General features: G+C 41.3%; 1 protein-coding gene across 1 annotated transcript in view; it reads left to right on the forward strand.

The window, feature by feature from the left end:
• The window catches only part of GMDS (GDP-mannose 4,6-dehydratase), a 578975-nt gene that overhangs the window by 468089 nt on the left and 89699 nt on the right, over nucleotides 1–21187 (forward strand). The gene's annotated exons all lie outside the window — the stretch shown is intronic.

The raw sequence follows: 21187 nt of genomic DNA on the forward strand, positions 1-21187 counted from the left end.
CTATTATATTTATGTGCTACATTGGTTATCCATTCATCTTTTGTCGAACATTGGATTGCTTCCAAATTTTGGCTCTTGCAAATCATGCTACTGTGAATGTGGGTATACAAATATTCATTTGAGTCCCTCCTTTCAGTTCTTTTGAATATATACTTAAGAGTTGAATTCCTGGTTCATATGGTGATCATGTTTAACTTTTTTGAGGAGCTGCCAAACTGTTTTCAGAGATTCATTTTTGAAACATAAGAAAGGACTTCTACTTTGAGCTATGTTAGGATGATAGAAATCAGATTTAACCATCTATCTTTAAAAAAGAAAGGAAACTACATAAAACATGAAATAATTGTTTTAGACACTGAACAACAGGTAGTCTAGGTCTTTGATCCTGCTAGGAAAGAAACAAATGAGATGAGCCCTGCAATCACTCTGGGCCTCTTCCTGTAGGCACAGTCTCAACCATAGATCATGGAAAAGGTGCTCCAACCAAGAAAATAACTGTTTTGCTGATTTGAGAAGGTAGAGGTCAGAATTCAGAGAGTTTGAGTCACCTAACATTATGGGGCAGAGTACTAGAAAGGTGGGCTCTACAAAGAAAAAAGAACTTCAGAAATCTGTATAAGGACCCCATTCAGTTTGTACTGAATAATAAGATATAGATGTGCTAGAAGAAATTCCATAAGCTCAAATGAAGAACTACCTGGAAGCTGCAAACTGAATATTCCTCAGAGCTTACTCAAGTCTGGGAGGCATTTGCATTTCAGCCAGCCTTAATGGGGAGACCTAGTTCATCAGAGAAGTGATATAGATTAAAGAGGGCTATGTGTCAGTGATGTGGCTAATCCTGAGCGTTACGGCAACTGCGGACTTAGGCTAACAAAATTTAAATACAAAATTTAAAAGGATCAAACTGGGCACAAGAAATAGCCCTCCACACCATAACAAAGCCCAACATTCTTCAAAAGAAGATTGTAAAAACTAGAATCAACAACATAAAATTCTTAACATTCAGCATTCAATAAAAAAATCATAAGAGTATCAAAAAGCAGGAAAATATGACCTATAACTAAGAGAAAAATCAATGAGTAAAAACAGTCTGGGGAATAATAGAGATGATGTTATAAACACCCAAAGATATTAAAATAATGGTTATGCTCCAATATTTTAAGAAAAATAAGTTTAGTGAAGAGATGAAATGAAAAATTCATCTGTTGGCATCAAGAGCAGATTAGATACTATAGCAGAAAGGATTGTTGAACCATAAGTACAATAGAAATGATCCAAGATGAAACACAGAAAAAAGGGAAAAATAAAAAAAAAGACTGGAGAAGGAAAAAGAAAACAGTAACTAGAGTCTCAGGGACAATATCAAACACCTAACTGCACCTAACATGCAGTCCCAGAGGAAAAAAGGGATAGGGCACAGAGAAAGAATTAAATATTGGCCAAAATTTCCCCAAATTTGGTATATTAAAAAAAAAAGTAAAAATCACAGATCCTTAAGAGACTACTATATCCCAAACAGATAAACACAAAGAAAATTTCACCAGGATACACCAAAGTCAAATTACTGAAAAAAGGCGCTAAAGAGAAAATCTTAAAGGCAACCCAAGAAAAAAGAGAATTACTTACAGAGGAACAGATAAAAGAAAGTTTTGTTATCAGAAACTGTGTAATACAAAAGACAATGGAGTGACATCTTTAAACCTACAGCCTAGAATTCTATATCCAGGGAAACTGTTTCAAAAATGGAGGTGAATGAAAGACTATTTTCAACAAACAGAGGGCTGATATAGTATATTGTTAGCAAATATTTAGACAAAAGGAAAACGATACAAGTTCAAAGTAGTGGATCTCTATGGGGGAATGAAGATCAAAAGAAACAGTAAATATGTGGGAAAGATATAAAAGTTTTTTCCCCTCATTTTAAAATTTCTTTAAAAGGTAATTGAAAGTAAAAATCGTAACAATATATTATGAAGTTTCTAGTATGTATAAATAAATTATATGACATTAGTAGCATAAGGTATGGGGCAGGATGGAAGCATTTCGTTATTGTTTGTAAGATTCTTAAACTAGATGTAAATTGATATGATTATTCAGAGATAGTCTTCAGTAAGTTGAAGTGTATACTACAAACTCCAGAGAAACAACTAAAAACAAAACAAAAAATAGCAATAAGACAATAGTGGAATTAAAATGGAATCCTAAAAAGTGCTCAGTCTAAAAGAAAGAAGAGACAATGGGAACAAATAACAGATGGGACAAATATAAAACAAATAGTAACTGTATTGGTAATTATATCCATTAGATGCTCTGAAGGGAGAACTATTGCACTTGGAAAAAAAAGCAATATGCCATCAATAAGAGACACACATTAAATATAAACATATAGGTTAAAAGTAAAAAGATGAAAAGAGAAAAGATGCAAACATTGATCATAAGACACCTGGAGTGGCTATACTTCTATGTAACAATTAGATTTAATTTAATTAGATGGACTGAGTCATTTCATAATTTAAAAAGATCAATTCATCATGAAGACATACCAATTTTATTTTATCTTTTTAAAAGATTCTATTTATTCATGAGAGACACAGAGAGAAAGAGAGGCAGAGACACAGGCAGAGGAAAAAGCAGGCTCCATGCAGGGAGCCCAACATGGGACTCGATCCCGGGTCTCCAGGATCATGCCCTGCGCTGAAGGCAGTGCTAAACTGCTGAGCCACCCGGGCTGCCCAGAAGACACAACAATTTTAAATGTATATATACCCCATTACCATTAGTTCAAAATTCTAAAATTCTAGCAGAACTGAGGAAAAAATAGACAAACCTTATATTTGAATACTTCAACACTGTTTTCTCCATAACTGACAGAACAAGTAAACAGAAAATCTTTGAGGATAGAAAAGACCAGAACAACATAATAAATCTGCTTGACCAATTCACATTTATAGAACATACCACCCACCTAGCCCAGAGCAGCAGAATACGTATGTATACAAATGCACTTGTAACATTCACCAAGATAGACCATAGTCAGTGCCATAAGAGAAGTTTATAAATTTTGAAGTATGAAAATTGCAGAAATATATTTTCTGATCAAAATGAAATTCAATTAGAAATCAATAACAAAAAAAATTGAAGATCCCCAAATATTTGGAAACTAAACAACACACTTTTAAATAACTCACAGGTTAAAGAAGAAATCACAAGGGAAATTAGAAAATATTTTGAACTAAATGAAAGTGGGAACAGCCTGCCAAAATTTGTGGGATACAGCTAAAGCAATGCTTAAAGAGAGTTTGTGGCTTTAAACACTAATATTTTAAAATGAAAGGTCCCAAACCAGTTATCCATCATGAGAAACTTCCACCATAAGAAGCTAGAAGAAGAGCAAATTAAACCCAAAGCAAACAGAAAGAAGAAATGATAAATATAAGAACAGATTGATGAAATAGAAAGCAAAAAAAACAGAGGAGATAATCAGTGCAACCCCAACCTGGATAAACCTTTATCCAGACTGATCAGGAAAAAAGAGAAGACACAAATTATATATATTAGAAATAAAAGAAGGAACATCACTACAGGTCCTTCAGATATTAACAGAACAATAAGGAAATATTATGAATAACTTTTTGCCAGTGACTTTTTCAACCTAGAGGAAATGGATAAATTCCATAAAAGACACAAAATTGCCAAAACTGACTCAAGAAAAAATAGAAACATTAGTTCTATCTCTGTTAGAGAACTTAATTTCAAGCATTTAAGGAAGAAAATAATACCCTTCCCATACATACTTGGAAGAGAGAATACTTCCTAACTCATTTTATGAGGCCAACATTATCCTGATAGTAAAAACAAAAACATTACAAGAAAATAGTGTACAGACAAGTATTCCACATGAACAAAGAAAAAAATCATTAAGAAAATATTAACAAATTGAATCTAGCGATATATTAAACATTGATATACCATGATTTATCCTAGGAATGCAAGGTGAATTTAACACTTAAAAATCAATGTAATTCACCATATTTTAAAAAACAAAAGAGAAAGCATATGATTTTTTGATAGTTGCAGAAAAAGCATTTTTAAAAAATCAGTGACTATTATTTTTTTAAAAAGAAGTTTCAGTACACTCAGAACTGAAGGAAATTTCCTCAAGTTGATAAGTAGCCTCTGAGAAAACCACACAATTAACAATACTAAATGTTGACAGATTGAAGGCTTTTGTCCTAAAAATCAAGATCAAGGCAAGGATGTCTGCTTTCATTATTCCTTTTACAAAATTGTCTTAAAGATCTTAGCCAAAAATAAAATAAGAAAAATAAGTGTAAGGAAGAAGTATTTCTGTCTTTATTCCCTGATAGCATGATATATAAAGCTGCAAGTATTCTACCGAAACTACTGCTAAAACTGACAGGTGTATTTAGCAATGTCACAAGATACAAAATCTATATATAAAAATCTATTTTATTCCTATATACTGCCAACGAACAATGGAAACTGATACTTTTTAAAAAGCACACTACCATTTATAATACAATCAGAAAAATGTGAAATACTTAGAGATGAATTTAATAAAATATATGACATATTTATACACTACAACCTGAAAAAAACATTGATGAGAGAAACCAAAATAGCCCTAAATAAATAGAGGGATATACCATGTTCTTGGATTAGAGAACTGAATTTGAGAAGATGTAGATTTTCTTCAAATTAATCGATAGTCCCAATCAAAATCACAATCTTTTTTGGTAGAAATTGACAGGATTTTTCTAAAATGTATGTGGAACTGCAAAGGATCTAAAATCATTTTGAAAAGCAAGATCAAACTTCTTTTAACACTTAATCGGCATGATATTGACATAAGAATAAATTTGTAGATCAATGGAACAGAATACAAAGCCCAGAAATAGACTCACACTTGTACTACCGATTGAATTTTCCAGAGATATCAAGGTAATTAATTTGGGAAGGATGGTCTTTTTAAACAAATGGTGCTGGAATCACAAGTAGCCATACCACACGGGGGAGGGAAGAGTGAAACTCGACCTATAAGTCACAGCACACGGAAGTTAATTGTAAAGGATCATAGATATAAATTTAAGAGTTAAAACTAAAAAACCACTAGATGAAAACATAGGGGAAAGGCTTTGCAACTTCAACGTAGCAAACATGTCTTAACTTGTTTTTCTACTAAGCTAAGTTCTAGGAGTTTTTATGTTTTGCAGATATATTCTCAGTCCATGACTGCCTTTTCAGTTTCTCCACAGTGACCTTTCAAGTAGCAAAGATTTTACATATTCATATAATGCAATTTATTATTCTTTATGGCTTTTTGATTTCTGTGTTTTTGCAGTGAATGTTTATATCAATTTGGGGGGAAGCCAAGGATTTCTTGGGACACCAAAAGCAGGAGCCATGAAAGGCAAAAAAAATAATAATTTTTTTTTGACAAATTGAATATCACAATTAAAAACCTCTGCTCTTTGAAAGCAACCATTAAGAAAACGTAAAGGCAACTGTTGTATCTCTTTTTTAAAAAAAGATGAAAGGGCAAGCATGGCCTGGGAGAAAATAAGTGTAATATACTTACATCGGACAAAGGACTTCCATCTAGACATGCAAAGATGACTTAATATCTCAAAAATAAGAAGACAAATAACTGAATCAAAAAACGGATCCAATATCTGAACAGATAACTTCCCACAAGGAAATACACAAACAGCTATTTAGTTCATGAAAAGATGCTCAACAAGACTAGTCAACTGGCAAATGCTCATTAAAAGCACAATATGATACCACTACACCCCCATTAGATGACCACAATGCCAAGTATCGATGAGGATGTTGATAGAGCTCAAGCTCTCATAGATTACTGACCAAAGTTTAAATGATACAACCACCTTGAAAAATAGTTTGGCTTTCTTGTAAAACCAAATCTATATTTATCATGTGACCAGCAATTTTCTAAGACGCATACCAAAGAAAAATGAAAATGTCTATCCACACAGAGACTTACACATGAACGTGTATGACAGCTTTATTCCTAATAACGCATTGCCTTCCCTAGCGTTCAATCAGCCAGTGAACGAATAAATGAATGTTAGGTATCCGCACGGTGGAATAATATTTAGTTACAAAAAGGAGAGGTCTAGGATGAATCTTAAAATCTAATGATTTTGAAATCTAAGCATAATTGCTTGGTGAAAGAAGTCAGCCACAAAAGAGTACATACCATATAATTCTATTTATATGGTATTCTAGGAAAAAGTAATTTGGACTGATAGAAAGCCCATCAGTGGTTCCCTGAGTATGATGGGCCAAGTTTGAGGTGGTGACTACGAAAAAGAACAAAGAATCTTTTGCGGTGGTAGAAACGTCTCAACCCTTGACTGTGGTGGTGGTTGTATGAAGGTATGCGTTTTCCAAAACTCATCAAACTAAACACTTGTTAGGCATTTTATTGTTTGTAAATTATACCTCAATATAGTTGATTTTTTTAATAAAAGGAATAGAAAACAAGGAACTTTAAAAGCCCACCATCAAGGAATGTCTAAGTGAATTGCATCAAATGTCACACACTATTAAAAATAACACTTAAGAGGACTTTAAGTAACATGAAGTGCAGTTACGACAATGTTAAGTCAAGAAAAGAAAAAAAAAAGGATACAAGGCCTAGATCTGTTGTGTGATCTAAACTCCCTAAAACTATGACTGTTAGAGATGAGAAGAAAACACACCAAAAATCTAACAATGGCAGTTTCTACATTGTGGAATTATGGGCAACTTGAATATTCTACTGTGTATGTTGCTCTGCATCCAAATAGTGTGTGAGGAACTTATATCCTCTTTTAGTAAGAAGTCACCTTACACATTTTTTTTTAATTAGGGGTAGTGTTACAGATGAATCCCCAAAGAAGACTCTCTTTCAAAAAGGGGATGAGACTTGGCCGTTCTCCCGTCTTGAAGATAATGTTCTGTTTCCACTCACCAGGCCGTTCTCTGACCTGTGCTCCCATGAGCTGAATGCCTATTTTCGGACCTCGCACAGTCTCTCACAAAGTGGGATGCTATTCCAGGAGATGTCGATGAAAGCATTCCATGTCTAGTTCATGTGGAAAATACAGAATATTGAATATGACCCCCCCCCTGGAGAATTGCCAGCCAAAGAACTGTTTAACTTTGTTTAACCCAGCATTTTCCGAGCTTAATTTTTAAGTTTATATTAAGCACTTATAAAAACAGGAGCTCTGTGGATCACCCGCCGGGAAGTGTCCTGCTGTCATTCAAACCTGAAGAACAGGGAGGCATTCGGCGAACTCCCTCCCTGCCTCCGGAAGTCCTGCCTCGGTTGGCAGTTTCTCCGAGGAGCCCAGCAGGGCAGTCGAGTCAGCCTCTCTAAACTCTATTTCAAATTTCAGGCAGTGGCCTTCATTTTGTTTCAAAAGGCAGACTAACCACAAATCAAGCTTCTGGTGGTAAGCTAAACATTGCCTTTGAGTGGTTTATAAAATTTTGCTGGAACGAAAAGCCTTTTCCCAATTCTTCCAGAAAAGAGAGATTGGCGTGCGTGAGGTGCTGATCACTCTAGGTGGACTGAAGACCTGGCCTTGTCCCTTTCCTAAGAGTCTTCTGAGTGGCAGCACGTCTCCCTGGCAGCCCTGGCCACCTGTGCGCCACTACCTGTTGCAGGTCTCCCTGCGTCGCACCGTGGGGGTTGTGGGAGCAGGGAGCTCACGGTGCGTGCTCTTCATAGTTGTATCCGAAGATACAAAATTCCTTCTCAGGGCTAGATAATAAAATCATGATGGCTTTGCGAATGCTGTCTGCAAGTTATGTTCTGTTGTTTGTTTTTTTTCAATTTCCTTCCTCTGGATCTTCCCTGGGCCCCATGCATCAGCATACCGATCTCAGCTGGAAGAGAGCAGGGAAGCCACAGGCAATCTCCTGTGCTGGGCTGGGGCTGCTCCGTGGGCTCCAGAGTCCCCGCTGCAGCTGTGAGCTGTGACGGGCCAGCAGGTCCTCCTCGGGAACGGCATCCACATAGCCAGAGACCGGGCGGCAAGGAGCAAAGCAAACACAGAGGTCTGAACAAAACTTGGAAGGCCAGGGATAGCTCTGTTCCTCAGCGACTCGTAGATTTATTGTAATTGGGGGAGCCAGGCTTTTCTAGGCCGTTCAGGGGTGCATGCCTCTGTCTAATTTATCTCAGACCTGCTGGATCCCGGGGCCGAGACGCGTCTCCGTATCTGTACGGTGTGGCTGCTACTGAGCTGGCACCCCAGCCCTGACCTTCCACGGGGTCACTCACCATCCCTGTGGCTCCGTTTCCCCCACTGTGCAACGGGGGTAGCAGAGTTCCCGCCTCACAGGGACCCGGTAAGGACTAAGCGGGTTAAATGCACATGAAGCACCTGAAACAGTGGCTGATGCTTCTGAAGCTCTGAGTGTTTGTGATTAATAAAACGGGTAATTGGTTGAAAACGTTGATCAACAGTGAAAACAAGGTATAGAAATGCCATTGATTTCTGGGCATTGATTTTGTATCCTGCCACGCTACCAAATTGCTGTATGAGTTCTAGCAATCTTGGGGTGGAGGCTTTTGGGTTTTCTATGTAGAGTATCATGTCATCGGCGAAGAGGGAGAGTTTGACTTCTTCTTTGCCAATTTGAATGCCTTTAATGTCTTTTTGTTGTCTGATTGCTGAGGCGAGGACTTCCAGAACGATGTTGAACAGCAGTGGTGAGAGTGGACATCCCTGTCTTGTTCCTGATCTTAGGGGAAAGGCTCCCAGTGCTTCCCCATTGAGAATGATATTAAGGAGTCAATCCCATTTACAATTGCACCCAAAAGCATAAGATACCTAGGAATAAACCTAACCAAAGAGGTAAAAGATCTATACCCTAAAAACTATAGAACACTTCTGAAAGAAATTGAGGAAGACACAAAGAGATGGAAAAATATTCCATGCTCATGGATTGGCAGAATTAATATTGTAAAAATGTCAATGTTACCCAGGGCAATTTATACGTTTAATGCAATCCCTATCAAAATACCATGGACTTTCTTCAGAGAGTTAGAACAAATTATTTTAAGATTTGTGTGGAATCAGAAAAGACCCCGAATAGCCAGGGGAATTTTAAAAAAGAAAACCATATCTGGGGGCATCACAATGCCAGATTTCAGGTTGTACTACAAAGCTGTGGTCATCAAGACAGTGTGGTACTGGCACAAAAACAGACACATAGATCAATGGAACAGAATAGAGAACCCAGAAGTGGACCCTGAAATGTATGGTCATCTAATATTCGATAAAGGAGGAAAGACTATCCATTGGAAGAAAGACAGTCTCTTCAATAAATGGTGCTGGGAAAATTGGACATCCACATGCAGAAGAATGAAACTGGACCACTCTCTTTCACCATACACAAAGATAAACTCAAAATGGATGAGAGATCTAAATGTGAGACAAGATTCCATTAAAATCCTAGAGGAGAACACAGGCAACACCCTTTTTGAACTTGGCCACAGTAACTTCTTGCAAGATACATCCACAAAGGCAAAAGAAACAAAAGCAAAAATGAACTATTGGGACTTCATCAAGATAAGAAGCTTTTGCACAGCAAAGGATACAGTCAACAAAACTAAAAGACAACCTACAGAATGGGAGAAGATATTTGCAAATGACATATCAGATAAAGGGCTAGTTTCCAAGATCTATAAAGAACTTATTAAACTCAACACCAAAGAAACAAACAATCCAATCATGAAATGGGCAAAAGACATGAAGAGAAATCTCACAGAGGAAGACATGGACATGGCCAACAAGCACATGAGAAAATGCTCTGCATCACTTGCCATCAGGGAAATACAAATCAAAACCACAATGAGATACCACCTCACACCAGTGAGAATGGGGAAAATTAACAAGGCAGGAAACAACAAATGTTGGAGAGGATGCGGAGAAAAGGGAACCCTCTTACACTGTTGGTGGGAATGTGAACTGGTGCAGCCACTCTGGAAAACTGTGTGGAGGTTCCTCAAAGAGTTAAAAATAGACCTGCCCTACGACCCAGCAATTGCACTGTTGGGGATTTACCCCAAAGATTCAGATGCAATGAAACGTCGGGACACCTGCACCCCGATGTTTCTAGCAGCAATGGCCACAATAGCCAAACTGTGGAAGGAGCCTCGGTGTCCATCGAAAGATGATGGATAAAGAAGATGTGGTTTATGTATACAATGGAATATTCCTCAGCCATTAGAAACGATGAATACTCACCATTTGCTTCAACGTGGATGGAACTGGAGGGTATTATGCTGAGTGAAATAAGTCAATTGGAGAGGGACAAACAGTGTATGTTCTCATTCATTTGGGGAATATGAATAATGGTGAAAGGGAATATAAAGGAAGGGAGAAGAAATGTTGGGAAATATCAGGAAAGGAGACAGAACATAAAGACTCCTAACTCGGGGAAACGAACTAGGGGTGGTGGAAGGGGAGGAGGGCGGGTGTTGGAGGGGAAGGGGTGACGGGCACTGAGGTGGACACTTGATGGGATGAGCACTGGGTGTTTTTCTGTATGTTGGTAAATTGAACACCAATAAAAATTAATTAAAAAAAAAAAAACAGTGAAAACAAGGGATAAATAAAATGTGGAAGCGCTGAGATGAGGCGACTGGTCCGCCGATGCATGTGGGCGGTGCAGAAGCAAGCGAGCCACGGCAGGGAAGGGCGGCGGGGACACAGCGAGGCCCTGTCCCCGCCTCGACGGCCGCCCCCTCCTCAGAAGCGCCTGGCCACTCTCAGGATCAGAGCGCCTTTCTGCTGGACGCCTGCCCCAGAGCAGTGGTTCTCCGCCTTCACTGGCCTGTGAATCGGTGGGAGTTCTTTTAAAATGCAGATTTGGGACCAGTAGGTCCGGGCGGGGCCTGAGACTCTGCATTTCCGACAGGATCCTAGAGATGCCCGTGCTGCGGGTCCACGGGGCACGCCTGAGTGGCCCAGCCTGAGGGAGCCGTGGCATCTCAGCTCTGACTGGAAGCGTGACAATCCCCGAGCCGGGTCCCTAATCCCTTTGTACCTTGTGGGTCGCCTGTGACTGGTGGACAGCCCCGTGGGCTCCTGCAGGGGACAATCTAGTTCTCCTTCTCTTCCGAACTGATTACTACCCCCGCTGTACTGTCAGACGGCTGGTAAATAAATCACCCGTTTAATTTAAATCAATTATGGAAAAATAATTTTTGGAAATTGGGGGATTTGGTATAGGGGGTTTCTCGGAGGAGGGGGGGCACTTGCTTAAAAATGAAAAGTCTTAAAAATTCCAGGGCCTCCTGTGAGAACAGTCCAGGGCACACTTGCAACTTGTTTGTTCCTTTTCTTCCTTTTCCATTCTATCCGTCACATCTCCAGGACTCATAAGGTCACTTAAGTGCCAGCTGAATTTAACTGCAATCGAATTGAATTTATCATCTGATAAACTGATGTAAAAAGAGTTCTCTAGACTTTCTATTTCTGCCGTGAGTAAAATCAGGAGTGCACTAAGATGAGATGAAGAAAACTAAAACCCGGGAGTCATTCACACCTCTCTTCTTTCCTATGGCTTGAAAGAGGTGTAGACCAGAGATGACTGGAAACTCCGCAGAATAACATAACCTGAAAACTGCAGAATGCCCAAGAGCTTATCTTTTGGAAAATGTAACATGCTTTCCTATAACATGTCACATTTTGAAACATTTGACATTGCTTAAATCCCCGAACTATGTGAAAGTCCATAAACCCATGACCAATGTCCTATTTGTAGTGCTCTTAAGGTAATTTTGTTTCTGAATTGTAATATATAGAACAAAAAATTTTAATTAGAATTACTTTGTATAAATCAGTCTTCATTCACTTATATTTTCTTCCTTACTCGCTGACTTATACATTTGTTTTCCATAAAAAACATTTCGTAGGAAACTAACATTAATTAGACAAATTAAAGAATGTAAAGACAAAGACAAAGATATGGTTTTTTGTTTTTTTGTTTTGTTTTGTTTTAAAGATTTTTAAAAACAGAGACATAGAGAGAGAGGCAGAGACAGGCAGAGGGAGAAGCAGGCTCCCTACAGAGAGCCCGATGCAAGACTCGATCCCAGGACCCCGGGATCACGACCTGAGCCGAAGGCAGACGCTCAACCGCTGAGCCACCTGGGTGTCCTGGTCTTTTTTGTTTTAAATACAATGCTGCAAGTTGAAAATTTAAACCAAAATCAAAAGTGTAGAAAACAACCTTTGCAATGTAATTTAGTCATCCTGATTATCTTTCTGCCCTCAATTTATTATTTTACAGAAGATATTTCATGTTTTGAGAAGATTTTCCATATTCTTTTGTGGACTTAAAAATGTATTGTGGATTACTTATGTTGGGATTGAGGGTTTGTTTTTTTTTTTTTTTACACCTTTTTAATATAGAATTCACATTGCTTTTAAATGATCCTCCAAAGGCTTTATTAAAATGTACTTTTGAAGAAATCAATTTACTCCACTCGACAGTGGAGGCAACGTAACATCTTAGTCTGCAAAAATATGTGCACTCTGTGTTTGTGTTTTCTCAAGGAATCAAACTTGACATTTTATTTTTAGGTGTGTTCGACTGAGCTCCAGAAGTTATGAAGGATGATATGAAATAAACTCTTACTCTTTTTTACCCTGTGAAATGTCCATGCTGATAAAGCCTGAAGCATAAGGAAAGTATTTATACCAGGAGGGAGAGACAAGGGAATGAACATTTTTAGTAGTCAGAATTTTTTTGTTTTTGTTTTTAAGTAAGTGAACTACACTCAAAACAGCCTTGGACTCGGTGTCCAGGACCTGGACATCTGCTCCTTGGAATGCTGCCTCCCTCCCCTCAGCACGGCCCTAGGGCAGCACGCACAGCATTTCTGGGGACATTGACTGATACAATGAGTGAGGAATAGAAACTTTTTGAAAGTCACCCGCGTAGAAACCCCCTGAGGAAGGATGCTGGCTGGCCCCACTGGGCCCTGTGGTAACCTATAGACCGTTGGGTAAAGCCAAAGTTCTAGAGGGAAAAGTTCTGTGCTTGGCAGCCCCATAGAAATCCCCGGTCTAACTGGGAGAGGATCTAGGTCTGTCCCCAAGGGAGATGGTATTTCTAGAAGAAAGGCAGAAAGTGGTGCTGAGCAGACGGAAACGACAGGTGCACCGCAGCACTTCATGATCATTTAGCGTGAGCCCCAGAGTGTGCTACTAGCTGCCCGCTTGTGTTCAGTTTAATTCCAGGGCTGGGGCACTGTTTCCCGGAGAAGGAAACTGAGGCACAGTGAAGTGAAGCATCCTCCAAAGGTTACCCAGCTAGTGAGTGGTAGAGCCAAGGTATGAAGTGAGTGTTTTCTGGCTCAGAAAGCCCTCTCTTGACACTGCGTTTTCATCCTGCTTGTTCACATCCGTCAAAGCTTTGCGATGCAATGGTCGCGTGCTGACCGCGGAGTCCCGCCACAGGCAGACAGTTTACAGAACCAGATCCAGGCCCACGGGCCTCTGTGCAAGAGAAGGCCCCGCCAGAGTGCCGAGGGAGCGAAGGAAGCTAAGTCTTGGCTCTGAGGGTTCAAGAGTCTGAGTTCTGGTGAAAAAAGCAAGATTTGAAGGCTCTTTCAAGGGTGATCCTCACTATCTGCAGCTTTGTTCTGAAGCTCTGTCGCTAGAAGCAAATCCCACCCCCGCCAGCTGTTGCACCACTCAGAGCTCCTTGAGTACCTCCTGTCCTCTGAGATCTGCAACTGTAAGCCCATGAGACAGGCCGGACCTCTGTCGCGGTCACCGTTGTCCCCCGAGCTTGCAACAGCTGGCCTGCACTGGGCCGCTCCATGATACCTCCTTACTTGAGCCCAAATGGATATCCAGAAGCCAGCTAGCCCAGAAAAGCCTTCCAGGTGTGTTCATTATCGCCCTAAGTTCCCAGGTTAGGTTCGTCGGGGGTCAGTCTCTCAGGGCGGCGACAGCCATAGAGAAGCCACTATGCTTCTTCCCCGCAGGAGCTACTAACGGGGGATGATAAGGACCTTAAGTTACACGGGTGTGGAGAGGCAGACAGAGTCAGGTTGACCCAAGAAAGACAGAATCAATAGGATTTGGTGAACAGGTGGCTCTAGAAGGCGAGGGGGAGCTTGATTCGTGGTGCCATCAGTTGTGCCCTCGCACAGTTTTTACCAGCTGTGCTTCTTGTGCTTAAAGGAAAGTTACAGATATTTCCTCCAAACTGAGCTTTTTCCTTCACCTTGTTACCGCGAGGCTTTCGTATCAGATACACCAATCGGTATCTAGAGCATTCTCACCTTCACTGTTGTAAGATCTGTTATCTATTCCCAATTCTTATCTTGTAATTTGAAATTATCTTGTAATTTTTACTGAAAAAGCTTGAAAAATGTGTTGCCATCTGTATGTTTTGACTTGACACCAATATTTGCTCCTGTATCATGGGTATCCTCTGAGTGAGTTTTGCCTTGAATTTATTAGCAAATAGCACATCCGTTTCAGTTTGGGTGAATAGAAGACACTGGGGAACAGATCAGTATGCGACCCTGATAAAATTTAAGGTGACGTGTTAGGCAATTAAGTTCCCATTTGGTCACTTGTATTGAGAAGGCACCATTATGACAACAGATGTGTTCTTCCAAGAACATTACAGGGTGTTTGTTTATTTGGAGGAGGGTGCACTGTTGAGGTTGTTTTTAGTGTTGTGTTTTGCTTTTCACTTTCCCATCAACTTATTACTAAGTAATGCGAAAAGGAAGCACTTTTCTCCGACAGCTAAAGTGATAGTAGCATAAACCGAACAGGCAAATAATTGTCTTAACTAATTTTCTGTCATTAATCTTGTTAAATTTTGAGAAGAGGGTTGTGAGCAATCTTGTGAGCCGCCACCATCTGTGCTGGGGAGAAAAGGATGTTTTGGCCAATGGAAATATTTATCCTGGTTTGTGGCACTCCGTCTACATTTTGAGTAAAAACAGCAAGGAGCAAAAATTATTGTACATTTAAAAAGAAACCCGTACATTTAAAATCCTCCTGGCTGAGGTAACAAGTCCTTTTGTGCTCATGCATATTCTCCCCCTGATTGGGAATCGTTCCCCGGTGGGTGGGATTTCTGGCCCTGGCACCTTGAGGTTGAGGGTGAGGAAGCCTGTGAAAAGTGGAAGGCCAGGGGATGGAGGTCAGGGTGCAGCTGCTGGACGGCACTCCTCGAGATCACGGCCTCCGAACTCATCGGCACAGTCGCAAAGTCCCCGACACATAGTAGATACTCAATAAACGTGCTCAGTTTTTCCACTTTATTTTTCTCTCAAAAGCGAAACTCATCTCAGAGAATCAGAAGACGTTTCCTTGCCTTTGAGAAGCGTAGGCTCTAACTGCCTGACGATAAGAACACGTTACCTACAAACATACACAAATAGATGTTGGTATTGTGCAAATTCACCGTATCAGCACTGAAGTAGTATCGCCGTGATCACAATTGGAGCAATGTCTGCAGAAAGGTGGATTCAAGCAGGCTCTTGGCCAACGAGGCAGATATGGATGGTAGTTAAGAAGAGAGAAAGCATTCCAAGTGGGTGGAATGGCATGAGAAAAGGCACGGAGGCAGGAGTTAGTAACTTGTCTGTGGGCGATGGGCAAGCTGATGAACTGGGTTGGACCAGCCTGACCACATTGGGGCATATTGAGAGATACTCACACCTACTCTTCCCTCTGCTTCGCCGCACTTCCCACTCATTCTCTAGGTCTTAGCTTAGACATCCTCCCCAGCCCAGCATCCTACGCTCAACCAAGTCTTGCTAGGTGCCCTCCCAGTCCTCTACGAGCACCCTGTCTACCTTCTACTGTCATCTGCCACGAGACTTTATGCCCCTTCAGGGCAAAGACCATCTTACTTGCTCGTACCTGTGTCTCTGGCACCCAGCTTAGCTTGGTCGGTGCTCCTAGTAGGCACTTACTAGGTGTTCAGCGAAGATTGTTGGGAAATGGGAGCAGGGAAGAAGAATAGATAAGGCTGGGCGAAGAGAAGAGGTACAAATGATGGAGGAGGCCCTAAGCTGTGGCTGAGACGCATGGAGAGCCCAAGCACTAGTCCTTAAATTGCACCTTCCCATCACAGCCCCTTAGTCAGACCTCCGTTCCGTCTCCTTACTTACTCCTGTAAAACAGAAGAAAGCCCACCCGCGTTCCTTAGGGGTGGACAGGACGCCCCAGCAGAGTTAAAATAAATAAAAATAAAGCTGGTGGGTAGAGCACGGTTAGCAATCCATGCGAAGGCCGCACAGAAACCCCCAGGCTCATTTAAAAACTGGCCGTGTGTTTGGCCTTCCCTTCGCTGCCTTTTTTACAGCTGAGAAGAACAGTCTCAGGGCTTTTTCCTATCTGAGCTCTCGAGCTGCCCTCATCAGACGTGACCACACAAAGCTTTTTTTTTTTCATTGAATGAATCGCACCAACATGATCTCTTAAAGCATACGGACGCTTTGAAAGTACAATTTAAGTCTCAGTGATACTGATTAAAAGAAGAAAGCAAGGAAAACATTAACCAGTCAACAACTCTTACTGGTAATAATGTCTGGGAGGGGCATCCCCGATGAAAATGACAGTGACCTTTTAAGAGGGCTCCACACCCATCTGCTTATTCCAACTGTGTGACATAGAGGTGCTGTCCGATGGCCTTCCCGGAATTGCTCAGCCACCTAAACTCCTTTCTCTCCAGGGATCAACTGCCTGCCTCTGGGTGCGGGATTCGCCGCCTGGCCTGGCATTCGCTAGAGGCCCTTGTGCTGAAGGCAGTCGTTACTGCAGCAAGTGACAGGGACAGCTGTGCCATGGATTTAAATTGTTCACTTTTTGTTGTGGTTGATCATTCATGAACGGCATTTAGGAGCTGGAACCCCCTTCTTTAATAACAATCATCATTATTAATATAGATTAAATGGAATAAGACAGAGCAGAAATGGAGACGAAGGAGTCTACATTTGAAAAGCGATGTTGTCCTTCTGTGTACGACGCAAGTCCTCATCCGTTCCTGGTACGACCTCTACACTGGTGTTGTCTTTTAGAAAGTAAAGTTTGTGATTAAAACTATGATCCTGGGCGCCTGGGTGGCTCATTCGGTCAAGCATCTGCCTTCCGCACAGGTCATGACCCCGGGGTCCCGGGATCGAGCCCCGCATCAGGCTCCCTGCTCAGCGGGGAGTCTGCTTCTCCCTCCCCCCCTCTCCACTGCTCCTGATCTCTCTCTCTCTCTCTCTCTCTCTCTCTCTCATGTTCTCTCTCTCAAATAAATAAAATCTTTAAGAAAAAATTATACTCTATCTTCCTCTGTTTTCCCACTAACCAGTCTCCTGACTCCCCTCCCGGAACAGCCCTTCTCCCGGCCTTGGGCTGCAGCTCTCTCGCCTCCTCAAGAAACTATCAGCTGCCTCTCCCTTCTCTGCTCTCAGCGCCCTTCACAGCTTCTTCCCATCAACAACATCCTGACACTCTCGAAAACTTACCTCTTTAAACAATGCACCCCTGCAAACACTCGTTCCCCCAGACGTTGCTCCTTCCTCTCCTTCCCCTGCTCTCTCAAAAGGTACCAAAGAGTTGCCTCTTCTTACTGTCTCCCCTCCCTCCACTGCACCTCAGTTCACCGTCCGCCCCATCACATCATCAAAGCAGCTCCTCCGCCCCCCTCCCCCCCAGGGACCTGTCTCGGTTCTCCAGTCCTTGACGTCTCCCCATCATCTGGCCTTGTTGGTGTGCTCTCCTTCCCTTGGTGAACACACCTCTTCCCGCAGTTTCTGGGATCAGATGCTCTACAGTTTGCCTGCTTCTTCCCCGGTGGCTCCTCCTTGATATTTGCAGACTTGATCCACCTGCCCCATGAGTGTTCTCCTCTCTTGGTGGGTTGGGAGCTGGGGTGTTGAGCCTTCAGGCCCCATGACATCAGCTCCTGCACAGGGGGAGGAGGAGGAGCTGTGGAGGAAGCACTGGGTCTTCAGGGGAGGAGGCAGGGGCGCCGAACCCTGGGGCAGAGCTCTGCGGGCCCTGTGGAGGGAGCTGCTGGGGATGGCTGTGGTCAGAGACAGCAGTTTGTGTCATGTTTTCCTCCCTTGTCGTTTCTTTTTTCCAGTTACACCAGCACACGATTTAAATTTTAATCATTGGAATTGTCACAAACCCCAGCGGTCTCCCGCCGTCCACCCCTTTTCTGCATTTCCACAGCTCTTGCTGTGGTTGGGCCATTCTTTGGGCACTTTCCATCTGGAAATGTATGCTTTTCTGCTCTGGCAAATTATCTTGATTTACCCCAAGAAAGATTACTGCCCTCTCTGTCTTTCTGTTCTCTCTCTGGAAATTCTGTAGCACCCTGTTTATGCTCTTTTAACTGATCACTTTGGCGTTTCCCTCCGTGTTGCTCAGTAGCATGTTTTTATTGCTGGTTCTTGATTTTTATCCCCTTCTAGGCATTACTGTTGGCCTCCTCTTATTTAAAATGATGGTTTTGTTTGCTGTTCCTCCCATTGCCCCATCCCTTCATTCTCTGAATATTCTATTGTTATGTTTTAATTTGTGGCTAGCTTAACAGTATCATTATTCAACATTAACATTATTCAGTGTTACATTATCATGGCTGATCTATGGTATTCTTTCCAGTAAACTACAATTATTTTTTCTTTGTACAATTGTCATTTGCTTGCTAATAATTCTTATTTGTGTTCCTTTGCTTTATTTTCTGTATTTTTTCCACTTTGCTTTATTTTCTGTATTTTTTCCCCCAGACCTTGTCCCAGCTGTCTAAATCGCCTTTGAAGGGGTTCAGGTCCATGGGTTGTTCTATCAGTCACGTCTTCCTCTAGCAGGGCCTCTAGAACCTTCCGACCTCATCCCATCTAGTCTGGTGGAGGGTTAGCAGTCTGCGACCTGCCTTCATGCTCATCTGGGAAGGTTCTCTCAGCCACTCTCTTGAGTTGGGTCCTCTACTTCCTGGCATCTTTTTTAGAAACTCTTTGCTTGATGGAGCAAAATCTTAATTAGTTTCCTAAGAATAGTGCATGAAAAGTAAATATTTTTGACGAGGTGTATCTGAAAATACCTTTATTCTGTCCTCAGAATTAAGGCAGCTGATCTACATTTGTTGGTTTGGAAATGTTCTTCCCTCAGAATTTTGAAGGCATTGCTCTATTGCCTTTTAATTTGCAGTGTTACTACGGGAGGCTGAGGGCCACTCTCACTCCCTGTCCCTCTGTGTTCTCTCTCAAAGTCTTTGTCTTGAGCATCTGAAATTTCATGTGATGTGGGTCCCATCCATTATTTGGGGCACTCTCTTGGGCCCTTTCAGTCTGGAAATGCATATTCTTCTGCTCTGATCAGTTTTCTTGATTTAACTTAATTATCTGCTCTGCTCTGCTTCATTTTTTCCTGGAAATCCTATTATACTGACCTCTTGAGGCCATCTTCTGATTTTCTTATCTTCCTTCTAGTTTTTCATGTCTCTCTCTCTCTCTCTCTTTTTTTCTTTCTCTACTTTCTGGGAAATTTCCTCAATTTGTCTCCAAAATCTTCTTTCTCTTGAATTTTTAACTTTTCAATTTCTAAAATCTCTTTTTTTTCCCCCTCAGATTGTCCTTTGTTATATAGTATCTTGTTTTTGTTTCTTTAGCATATTTTCTTCTCTCTGGAGGTATTAATGGTGGAATATGTGAGTTTTTGTCTTTTTTGTTTTGTTTTTTTTTTTTAATTACCTTTCCTGTTTCTATGTCCCCCAAGTTGCTGTTTTTCAATTCATTTGTTATGATTTCTCTTTCAAAAATGTAGTTTTCCCCACACATCTATCTGGTAGTCCTTGTTTTTCTGCTCATGTTTAAAAGTGAGGGCCTACACACTCACAACTGTTGTTCAGCATAGTACTAGAAGTCCTATAGCCTCAGCAATCAGACAACAAAAAGAAATAAAAGGCATACAAATCAGCAAAGAAGAAGTCATATTTTCACTCTTTGCAGATGACGTGATATTCTGTGTAGAAAACACAGAAACTCCACCCCAAAATTGCTAGAACTGATACAGGAATTTAACAAAGTTGCAGGACATAAAATCAATGCACAAAGTCAATTGCATCTCTATACATTAACAATGAAGCAGAAGAAAGAGAAATCAAGGAGTTGATCCCATTTACAACTGCACCAAAAACCATAAGACACCTAGAAATAAACCTAACCAATGAGGTGAAGGATTTGTACTCTGAAAACTATAGAACACTTATGAAAAAAAGATTCAAAGAAATGGAAAAACGATTCCATGCTCATGAATGAGAAGATCAAATATTGTTAAAATGTCGACGCTACCCAAAACAGTCTACACATCCAGGGCAATCCCCATCAAAATACCATCAGCATTTTTCACAAAGCTGGAGCAAATAATTCTAAAATGTGTATGGAACCAAAAAAGATCCCAAGTAGCCAAAACAATGTTGAAAAAGAAAACCAAAGCTGGGGACATCACGATTCTGGATTTCAAGGTGTATTACAAAGCTGTAATCATCAAGACAGTGTGGTACTGACACAAAAACAGACACATAGATCAATGCAACAGAACAGACAACCCAGAAATGAGCCCTCAACTCTATGGTCAACTCATCTTCAACAAAGCAGGAAAGAATATCCAATAGAAGAAGAAAAAAAAAGTCTCTTCAACAAACAGTGTGGGAAGAATTGGAAAGCCTCATGCAGAAAAATAAAACTGGGTCCTTTCTTACACCAGACACAAAAATAAACTCAAAATGGATGAAAGACCTAAAAACCTAATTGGGAGTTTCTAAGAACATGGTTAGAGCTGGTTGACTGTGTCGCTGTCAGGAGACCTGACAGGACCCGTTAGCTGGAGAATGTCTGATGCCCAGGGAAGAGCCTAGCCTCCTGCCCAGAAGGAGAGGTGCCTGGCTGCCAGCATGCTGCTGGAGAGTCTCAGCGCGCAGCACACATACTTCACTGAATTTTTCCTCCTTTTCAGCCTGGTGACCCCACCCTTCACCAGCCCAGTGACCTTCAGTCCTGGGACCTTGTTCTCCAGGGAGGGTGAGCCAGTTGCCAAGTGATGTGGAATCTGGGAGGGGACTGGGCACACACTGCTTCTCAGGGAGAGTTGTAATCCGC

The sequence above is a fragment of the Vulpes lagopus genome, chromosome 10 (genome assembly GCF_018345385.1).
Source record: "Vulpes lagopus strain Blue_001 chromosome 10, ASM1834538v1, whole genome shotgun sequence".
In the NCBI taxonomy this organism is placed as follows: Eukaryota; Metazoa; Chordata; class Mammalia; order Carnivora; family Canidae; genus Vulpes; species Vulpes lagopus.